Below are 11,044 nucleotides of genomic sequence, written 5' to 3' on the forward strand. Positions count from 1 at the left end.
CTATTTTTACCTTGAGCCTTTAAAAGCATCTTTTCAGATTCTAGTTAATTCACCTGCTTTCGAAAATTGGCTGGACCTACTTAATGGACTCAAATTCTAGTTTTAGCATCTTATATTGATAGACAATCAAGTCTTCTCATCCCACGACCAGGAGATTTTGGAATTTGCAAAATATTGGGAGTGTTTCGGGCATGTAGCTCTCTCTCTCTCTCTCTCTCTCTCTCTCTCTCTCTCTCTCTCTCTCTCTCTCTCTCTCTCTCTCTCTCTCTCTCTCTCTCTCTCTCTCTCTCTCTCTCTCTCTCTCTCTCTCTCTCCACCCACTTTTATTTCCTCAAACCTCTCCAAGGATATGGGTACAACCACGTGTCGACTCCTCTATTTTTACCTTGAGCCTTTAAAAGCATCTTTTCAGATTCTAGTTAATTCACCTGCTTCCGAAAATTGGCTGGACCTACTTAACGGACTCAAATTCTAGTTTTAGCATCTTATATTGATAGACAATCAAGTCTTCTCATCCCACGACCAGGAGATTTTGGAATTTGCAAAATATTGGGAGTGTTTCGGGCATGTAGCGCTCTCTCTCTCTCTCTCTCTCTCTCTCTCTCTCTCTCTCTCTCTCTCTCTCTCTCTCTCTCTCTCTCTCTCTCTCTCTCTCTCTCTCTCTCTCTCTCTCTCTCTCTCTCTCTCTCTCTCTCTCTCTCTCTCTCTCTCTCTCTCTCAAACACACCCGACCGCATCAATCAGCTTCAAAATTTGAGCTAAGAGCATGTTCGGGAAAAATGTGTCTCAACTTAATATCGTGTCGTTCTCTCTCTCTCTCTCTCTCTCTCTCTCTCTCTCTCTCTCTCTCTCTCTCTCTCTCTCTCTCTCTCTCTCTCTCTCTCTCTCTCTCTCTCTCTCTCTCTAGCTCTCTCTCTCTAGCTCTCAAGTCTCGCTCCTCTTCCCCTCTCTTTCTCTATCCCCCACAGTGTCCCACTCTCTCTCTCTCTCTCTCTCTCTCTCTCTCTCTCTCTCTCTCTCTCTCTCTCTCTCTCTCTCTCTCTCTCTCTCTCTCTCTCTCTCTCTCTCTCTCTCTCTCTCTCTCTGTCTCTCTCTCTCTCTCTCTCTCAGCTCCGTTGAAGGTGGTTGTGCAGCACATGGGCACTATGATTACATTTGCTCAGTGTTCGGGAAAAATGTGTCTCAACTTAATATTGTGCCGTTTTGAATTTCAAAAATGCCGGTTGAGGGCAAGGGAAGTAGGAGAAACCCCGTCCAAAAAAATAGAAAAATAGTATGAAACCTCGAAAAATAGACCTAAACTTTAAAAATTTCTTCACGGCCCTTCCAATTAATTAAGATCCGGGTTTGAGTGCCTAGCATGTAATTAGTCACAAATTACTCGCAAAAAAGGGCAAATAATGAAGCAATTTATCTGGAGAGCCTACTTAACAGACTCAAATTCTAGTTTTAGCATCTTGGATTGATAGACAATCAAGTCTTCTCATCCCACGACCAGGAAAATTGAATGGCATTTTGGGAATTTGCAAAATATTGGGGGTGTTTTGGTAATTTCTGAAATTTGAGGCGTTTACCTCTTGATAGATTTTTTTCCGAGGAAATTTTGTATCGAACTGCAACTCGCGTAGCCATCATGGAGCCCATCGCATCACAGAGAGAGAGAGAGAGAGAGAGAGAGAGAGAGAGAGAGAGAGAGAGAGAGAGAGATAGATAGATAGATAGATAGATAGTTCTATTATCGTCCTGGGAGGTCAAATATGACCTATGGGACCAAATGAACATGTCACGTGGTGTGAGTGGAGTTCATAAGTGACTCTCGATGCTCAAAAATGGCTGAAATGAGCGTCGCAATAGAGAGTCCACATCGTGGTTGGGAGAGGAAGGTATGTAGGGAGAGCTCATGGCTGAATATATGGGGAAAAGAGGACCTAATGTGGTCAAAAGCTGAGCACTCAAGTAGTGTGTGGTACTCACTCTCTCGCACTTGACGAGGGCATAAGGTGCAAAGTCGATGACACTCCTCGCCAGTGCCCCAACGTCCTGTCTCGCAGCGTAGAGAATGGGAGCTAAGACGAATGGAGGCAATGGTGCGGATCGCACTCAACGGGATGGGCTCAAGGATGTAGGAAGGGGTTCGGTTATCTCGTTGCGAGAAGAAGAGAGATTTGTAGTTTGGGGCAACGTGTGTGGTGTAATAGCTGAAGCGAGAACCCCCAGATTTCTCCCAAGCCATGATACATTGGCGTTGTAAGAAGGCCTCATTAACTTGGGAGTCGATCGAAGCATCCTTGACCAAGTGACATGCATCCCATCTTCCAAACCATTTCTTGATATCAAGCATCCACCCCGAACTTAGTATTTTGCTCTTGCATGTCTTTTGAACCTTTTGACTTGCTTCATATGCGATTCTAGGAAGTCGATGCAAAGGGCTACATTGTGTCTTACGCATGTACTCCACAACCCTTTCCATGCCCAAGACCTCAATGGGAAGCGATCCGGACTCAAGATGTAAGAGCATGTAGGGTGTTTGTGTAGAGAGAGAGAGAGAGAGAGAGAGAGAGAGAGAGAGAGAGAGAGAGAGAGAAAGCAATCGTCTGGAGACTGCGCGTGTGTGTGCGGAGGCTGCAGTGCTCGAAACTAATGCAGGCGTCGTCAAGTGGTACAGTGTGATAAGCGAGCGCCTTCAAAAGAACTCACCTCTCTCTCTCTCTCTCTCTCTCTCTCTCTCTCTCTCTCTCTCTCTCTCTCTCTCTCTCTCTCTCTCTCTCTCTCTCTCTATATATATATATATATATATATATATATATATATATATATATATATATATATATATCACACAGCCGACCGCCGGGGGCGATCTCTCTCTCTCTCTCTCTCTCTCTCTCTCTCTCTCTCTCTCTCTCTCTCTCTCTCTCTCTCTCTCTCTCTCTCTCTCTCTCTCTGTGAGACTCTCTCTCTCTGTATCACCGCCCGTAATCGCCACAGCTGCACGGCTCTCTCTCTCTCTATCTCTCTCTCTCTCTCATATTCACTGTGACGCTGTGAGCGGGATGAAAACACACACAACGCCTCTATAACGACCCGACACACACTCTTGGAAGGATATACACACACACTATGGGGCACCACTCGGCTTACACAACACACCTGGCCGAGACAGGGAACACACCTCTGGAGTGAGAGGAGAGAGACTATCCACTTGCCCACTCCACACAGACACACACACACACCCACACCCAAAAAACTCGGCTCAAAAGAGGGGAAATTCTGATAATTAGATACAAATGAGCTTGGGCCAACACCAATGGGGCAAATAGCTCACACAATATGGGTAAAATAAGCCAGATACAATCACAAACTAGAGCGGAAACTTCGCTCATAGGAGAAACTTACACAGAAAAACAGCAGGAAAAGAGTGAGGAATTTGGCAAAATGGACAGCGCCATCGCGTCCGGAACGGCTCAAAACCCCAATCTACAATGTCAAAGTGCTCAAATCCGACCTCGGATGAGCAGTTTACGGACAAAACAGGCTCCAAAATGAGCAAAAACACACCTGCGGCTGTTCCTCCTCTCTTCTCCACGTTTTTTCTGGTCTTCTCTCAGTTTTTTCAGTTCCCACACTTAGCTTTATTAGTTGGGCACCCTTGGCCTTTTAGATGACCTCAAACGGACCCCGAACAGGCCAAAAACTGACCTCGCAGTGCATAGTTGTCACCTTTTTGCATCATCCGCACACCTAGCACTCAGTTTTTTCAAATAATGTATCCCGCAACCACGTGAAGTGGCCCCAAAAAGTGGTCCTAATGATGACCTTTCTGCATAACTCTCACAAGAAAACACCCACATTGTGTCCGTCCTCATCAGCGTGAAAATATTGACCCCGTTCGCCCTCCTGACGCCACTAGATGCCATCTGACGCACCTGTTTACCTCATGTCGTCGGCCCGCGGATAGCTTCCTCGAGAAGTTTTATGCGCTATAAACTCCTCATTATTGTAGAAAAAACATACTGGTACTGGTGATAGTGAAAATCGATGCACTATGTACATGCTGTCCTACCTGTACACATGTGGGCCCCACGTAACCACCTGGCTCTGGAAAATGGGCAAACCTTTATTTCATGCACCATGCATGGATATGTACATATGTGCAATTCCTTGCTCCAAAAAACTCCTGACATAATTTGCCCACCCCCTAGCCTGCTAGAGCATTCATGCTCAGCAGCAGCACTAGTAGATGCTCATTCCACCTGGATCAAAAGGCCAAAGACATATCGCCTGATTCACAAGAAGCATCATAACACCACACCTACATTTGTCAACAATCAACCAAAATGCACCATAGGCATATCCAAATAACACATCCGCCCTGTCTGGAGTTCCAAACGCATAAATATTGCATGCCACATTTAACCCAACCGATAGAGACAACTCAAGTGACTCATCACCTGGCATCTTGGCTTCACCAGCCATAGCAACAACCTGCAAATCATGCACCCAAGTAGCTAAAAGCATTGTGTGAAGGTAAAGTTGTTGATATCCAAAGCACAAGAGTATCCCCGCAGCACACATATCCCTAGCATAGGCATCCACATAGCTGAGATTGGACTCATATATGCCAAACCCCTTCTCATCATCATAAGGATACTCATCATCACACATAACTTTATCCACATCATAATCATGGCTAGCACCACTATCCATAGCTTCTAGCATGGGTTCATCAGTCTCCAAGAATACAGATCCCTGCTCTAAACCACAATCATGCTCACAAATCGGTTCAATCACTGCACATACATCAAAATATGGCTTCAAAACAGGCTCCACATCCAACAAATCCACAAAATGGCTCTCAACCTTGCCCTCTTCCCTATTTTCCAAGGAACTAGTATCCAAAGATACGTGCTCATCATTAATAACCTCGACCTCACACTCACACCCAGAATCACAAGGTACACAAGTAGCCAATGCATCCTCTTCAAGACTTTTCAATCCTATGTCCAAAGCATTTCTCACCTCTTTAGGCTCTTCCATAAACCTGTCAACCTGCAAGACCTCTTTACGCTTCACAATAGACCTTGGGAAGAAACGAGAAACATCATAGGATAGGCTACTTTTCACCTGCTTAGGCTTAACTTCATCTTCCATGTCAAATCCATCTTGCACATGCATACCTGTACTAATACCATGTTCCTCAAGACGCTTAAACTTCCATTCCTTGTGCTGTGCAATGCATACCGCATCTTCAAAAGACTCGGGCGTCTTCAACTCAACCTCGAACCGCAACCAAGGTGACAAACCATCAACAAAAGAACTTTTCTTCAATGAACAAGTGGGGGTCTCATCCTTAAGAGCAACACACCAACGAGTCCATAAATCTGTAAAACCTTGTACATAGGCATCAACACCTTGACAAGAACCTTGCTTAAGAGCATTGAGCTCATTCCATACTGCATTTGCATCTTCAAAAACCTGGAAACGCTCTAAAAAAGCTTCTATAAATTTGTCAAGACTCAAACCATAAGAAGAAGCCACTGCTTCTTTAGCTTCCAAATCCATGAACCAAACACGGGCCTCATCTTTCAAAAGCAATCCAAATAGCCTCAAAATCTTCTCCTCGTCACACATATTGTTACTTACGCATGCCACCTCGACTTGCTCCAGAAAGTCTTCCGCATCTTCACCACTTCTTCCATGAAATTCCGGATAAGAGAAAGCCATGGCTACCCAAGTTACGATGCTTTGAGAACCCCTTCAAACACACATGCAAGAACCCACAACTTTTGACTGACTCAATCCCCAGAAACCTCAATGGAGCTCAACTTTAGATAAGGACAAACGCATGCACATCAAATGAGTTTTCATAGTTGATCATTGGAATTACAACAGGCAAAGGACATTCCAGGATCTCTCTTAATCTTCTTGGCCCGAACATAAAGACTATGCGCTGTTGGAAAAAAATCTTCCTGGACACATGAACATTTATCTGGATTCTCTGAGTTAAATGAAAAGGAGTGAATTGAGGTCCATTTTGATCATCCATTAAAGCCAACCATGAAGCTCCCAAGAAAGCACACCAGTCTTACCCTCTGATTTTGCCAAAATTTCAGCGGCATAACATCATAAATGCCTTAAAAGACCAAAAGACCAGCCATTATAACTTGGGAAAATTTTGACAGAGTTTCCCCAGAAGTAAAGCAGTGAGAACCCAAAATATAGACCGTATATGTATGCAGAAACTGCCAACAATAGAACCCGAGCATCAAGTAGGACTCACTAGTACATAGCCTATGGCGAGGTCACAAAAAGGGTGCTCCAGCTACTTGTATCACCGAAAGGATCTCCACATTTGAGAATCCCCCAGCTCAATAAAAACCTCACGCTATCGACCCTCACACGAAGGCTAATGCAAATCGCCTATAGTCAAGTCTCAGAAATGACTATCTTCCAGACCAAGTCTCAGAAATGGCTGGGACTGCCAAATACAACCAAGTATGGCTCCACAAATGCGTACAATGGCAGTTTCCACAAGTAACGTACAATCCAGCAGACAATGCACTCAAATAGGCGCCAAGTGATGCATACCCACAACAACTGCAAGTGACATCACTATTAGTATATCACTGTACTCCAGCTACCTGTACCTGTGTGAATCACCTGTACCTGTACATGTCCCTATAACCTATAACCTGTAACCTGTAGCCCTGAATCTCGAAGCTTGAAGCTCGAAGCAGAAGGTACTCGAAGAAGATCCTCAGTGGGGGCACCAAAAGAATGTGAGCGGGATGAAAACACACACAACGCCTCTATAACGACCCGACACACACTCTTGGAAGGATATACACACACACTATGGGGCACCACTCGGCTTACACAACACACCTGGCCGAGACAGGGAACACACCTCTGGAGTGAGAGGAGAGAGACTATCCACTTGCCCACTCCACATAGACACACACACACACCCACACCCAAAAAACTCAGCTCAAAAGAGGGTAATTTCTGATAATTAGATACAAATGAGCTTGGGCCAACACTAATGGGGCAAATAGCTCACACAATATGGGTAAAATAAGCCAGATACAATCACAAACTAGAGCGGAAACTTCGCTCATAAGAGAAACTTACACAGAAAAACAGCAGGAAAAGAGTGAGGAATTTGGCAAAATGGACAGCGCCATCGCGTCCGGAACGGCCCAAAATCCCAATCTACAATGTCAAAGTGCTCAAATCCGACCTCAGATGAGCAGTTTACGGACAAAACAGGCTCCAAAATGAGCAAAAACACACCTGCGGCTGTTCCTCCTCTCTTCTCCACGTTTTTTCTGGTCTTCTCTCAGTTTTTTCAGTTCCCACACTTAGCTTTATTAGTTGGGCACCCTTGGCCTTTTAGATGACCTCAAACGGACCCCGAACAGGCCAAAAACTGAACTCGCAGTGCATAGTTGTCACCTTTTTGCACCATCCGCACACCTAACACTCAGTTTTTTCAAATAATGCATCCCGCAACCACGTGAAGTGGCCCCAAAAAGTGGTCCTAATGATGACCTTTCTGCATAACTCTCACAAGAAAACACCCACGTTGTGTCCGTCCTCATCCGCGTGCAAATATTGACCCCGTTCGCCCTCCTGACGCCACTAGATGCCATCTGACGCACCTGCTTACCTCATGTCGTCGGCCCGCGGATAGCTTCCTCGAGAAGTTTTACGCGCTATAAACTCCTCATTATTGTAGAAAAAACATACTGGTACTGGTGATAGTGAAAATTGATGCACTATGTACATGTTGTCCTACCTGTACACATGTGGGCCCCACGTAACCACCTGGCTCTGGAAAATGGACAAACCTTTATTTCATGCACCATGCATGGATATGTACATATGTGCAATTCCTTGCTCCAAAAAACTCCTGACAACGCCTGTACGCAGAGCTCACGCGCCGGATGATTGTCCTTACGCCACGTGTCAGGGGGGGAGCCGAAATCCCCTCCCCCATTATCTATTAGTATAGAAACTCGCGTAGCCATCGGGGAGCCCATCACATCGCACAGAGAGAGAGAGAGAGAGAGAGAGAGAGAGAGAGCTGCCAACTAGTGCCACACTGCCAGGGCAGTGCTTTGATGGAGGCCCTAGAGAGAGAGAGAGAGAGAGAGAGAGAGAGCTGCCAACTAGTGCCACACTGCCAGGGCAGTGCTTTGATGGAGGCCCTAGAGAGAGAGAGAGAGAGAGAGAGAGAAAGCAACCGTCTGGAGACTGCGCGTGTGTGTGCGGAGGCTGCAGTGCTCGAAACTAATGCAGGCGTCGTCAGGTGGTATAGTGTGATAAGCGAGCGCCTTCAAAAGAACTCACCTCTCTCTCTCTCTCTCTCTCTCTCTCTCTCTCTCTCTCTCTATATATATATATATATATATATATATATATATATATCACACAGCCGACAGCCGAGGGCTCTCTCTCTCTCTCTCTCTCTCTCTCTCTCTCTCTCTCTCTCTGTCACCGCCCGTAATCGCCACAGTTGCACGACTCTCTCTCTCTCTCTCATATTAACTGTGACGCCTGTGCGCAGAGCTCACGCGCCGGATTATTGTCCTTACTCCACGTGTCAGGGGGGGAGCTGAAATCCCCTCCCCCATTATCTATTAGTATAGATTATGCTGATATTTTGTTCTCAAACTTGATTTGTTGTAATAACTCATTTCTGTCCAAATTTTTGGATAAACCCCATCTCTACAACATACATGCGCTAAAGCTGACCTCTCTCTCTCTCTCTCTCTCTCTCTCTCTCTCTCGCTCCAGTTCTCATGCAATGTAAATGTTGACACAGATTTTAATCCAAGGAAACATTTGGCGCATGCAAATATAGCAAGGAGTGCATTCAAATGTTAATACTTTTGCTATGTTACATAAAACTTTTTTAGTGAGCTAAACGTCATAGCGCTTGCATTAAACATACATCAAGTAGGCAAAGTGGTTATCGATTGTGTTGGATGAAGCACATGAGACTATCTTTGTTTAGAAGTGTGGTCGCCCTCGTCGTCGCTCTCGCCTTGCATGCTGCTACCTTCATTGTCGCTCGGACGACCCCCTTCATGAGGCTGCTTCTAATTCCACATCTGCTCCTCCCTAATGGCCTGACCCTGCCACACCTAGCTGTTCGTACCACTTGTTGGCACACCCCTGCAGAGTGAGCTACTCCGTGATGGCCTGAGTCCATGATTTTGATTCGTACGGTCTCCCTCAGCGTCACTCTCGCCTTGCATGTTGCTGCCTTCATTGTCGCTCGGACGACCCCCTTCATGACGTGCTTCTTCCCCTGCAGAGTGAACTACTCCGTGATGGCCTGAGCCAGTTGCGTTGGCAGCTCCATGCTCTCCTGCATGCATAGGAGCTCCATGATGCTTCTAGAGATGCGGTCATTTTGCAAGTGGAGAGAGCAGCTGAGCAACATAAGCAGACGGCTGGCTCCTTGGTTGCTTCAAGTGCACAGGAAAACCCCTTGTGCCCTCCAATGTGAAGCTTCTCGCCTGTGCGCTCTCTCTCTCTCTCTCTCTCTCTCTCTCTCTCTCTAGATTTATGCGGGCTGATACACAGAGGCCTCCACCAAGTCGAAGCCTGAGCTGGACAGACCAACAAGCTGGTCGACGCCTGAGCTGGACAGAGCAGCAAGCGACGAGCTACATAGCGAAGCAAGCAATGGTGAGGGAGAGGGGACACCCAGACTACACGCAGAGGTAGAGAGATTATGTGGAGGCGAGAACGGGGAGGAGGGAGCTAGGAATTGGAAGTAGGCCAAGGGAGGCATCTTGTGAGGGGAGGGGGGCAGAGAGAAGCAGAGCTACGAGGAGGGTGCAGTGTAGGTTCTTGACCATTCGAGGCAGGAAGCTCTCTCTCTCTCTCTCTCTCTCTCTCTCTCTCTAGCACGATGCCAGACGCCAGAGACCGCCATCTCTTGCTTTCATAAACAGAGCTTGCGATCTAGCAGTTACTCCCAGTAGCCCCACTTGGCAGTTACTAATTATGTTGCTCCGAACATCTTGTAACATTTGATTTTGAGAGGAAATTGTCAAGTTAGAAGCTACCGAACGATGGCACCTGCATAGGTGAGAATAAAAAGTTCCGCATTCACTTTCTGTACATTTGGTACGCTAATGTCACCAGACTTGAGTAATGGAGCCAGCTTGGGTAATGGAGCCATCTTGTCGAGCCCGTCGCCGTGTGTGTGTGTGTGTGTGTGTGTGTGCACGCGCGCGCAGATCAAGGCCAAGCTTGCACTTTGGAGCTGAAGACGCTGAAGGGCATGGGTTGTAGTATTGTGCACCAGTAGTAGCCCGGTTGCAATGAAACCCACAAAGAGTAGTAAGAGCAGCCCTGGATCGGGAGCTAGACACGCACGACCTATCCGGAGTTGGACTCGTCACCAGCTAGATAAACACCATTTGCTATTTGAGAAGCTTGCACAATGTAGAGGAGTTATGCGTTGGACCTCTCGTTGAGCCTACTGCAGGCACTGAAGGTCTGGTTAAAGTACTGCGCACAAACAACCCACTTGCATTATTTCATGTCTTAGCACCAGCATCAACCCGGTAGCAGCGAGAAAACTCCTTGCACTACTACACACTAGCAACAACAATAGAAGCCCGCTAGACTTGCAGGGCCTCCAAAGCATAAAGGTAAGGACACTTAACGCAAGAGCTGGACTCACAGCAATTGAGAAGCTTACTCGCAGCTATGGCTACTTGCTGCATGAGCACCTCAGTCCGTGCCCCTTGACCTTCTTCATCCTAGCCATGGCTCCTCTCAATTTGCAGCTTGCAGCTCTACAAAGAGGCCTTGTGTCTCCCTCTCAACTCGACATCACGAACACACATGATGACAACGTGAGCTTTGCAGAAAACGTCTGTGGTGGAAGTCGCAGAGCTCGTAGGAGCCCCCCCCCCCCCCCCCCCCCCCCCCCCCCCCCCCTCCCCCCTCCAATGAAGCAGTACTACTCGTGCAAAATAAATCGGAAGGCCGCCTCCCATCTCTCACTTAATTAGCCATCAAT

The sequence above is a fragment of the Adiantum capillus-veneris genome, chromosome 2 (assembly GCF_014529385.1).
Source record: "Adiantum capillus-veneris isolate H3 chromosome 2, ASM1452938v2, whole genome shotgun sequence".
Classification (NCBI taxonomy): Eukaryota; Viridiplantae; Streptophyta; class Polypodiopsida; order Polypodiales; family Pteridaceae; genus Adiantum; species Adiantum capillus-veneris.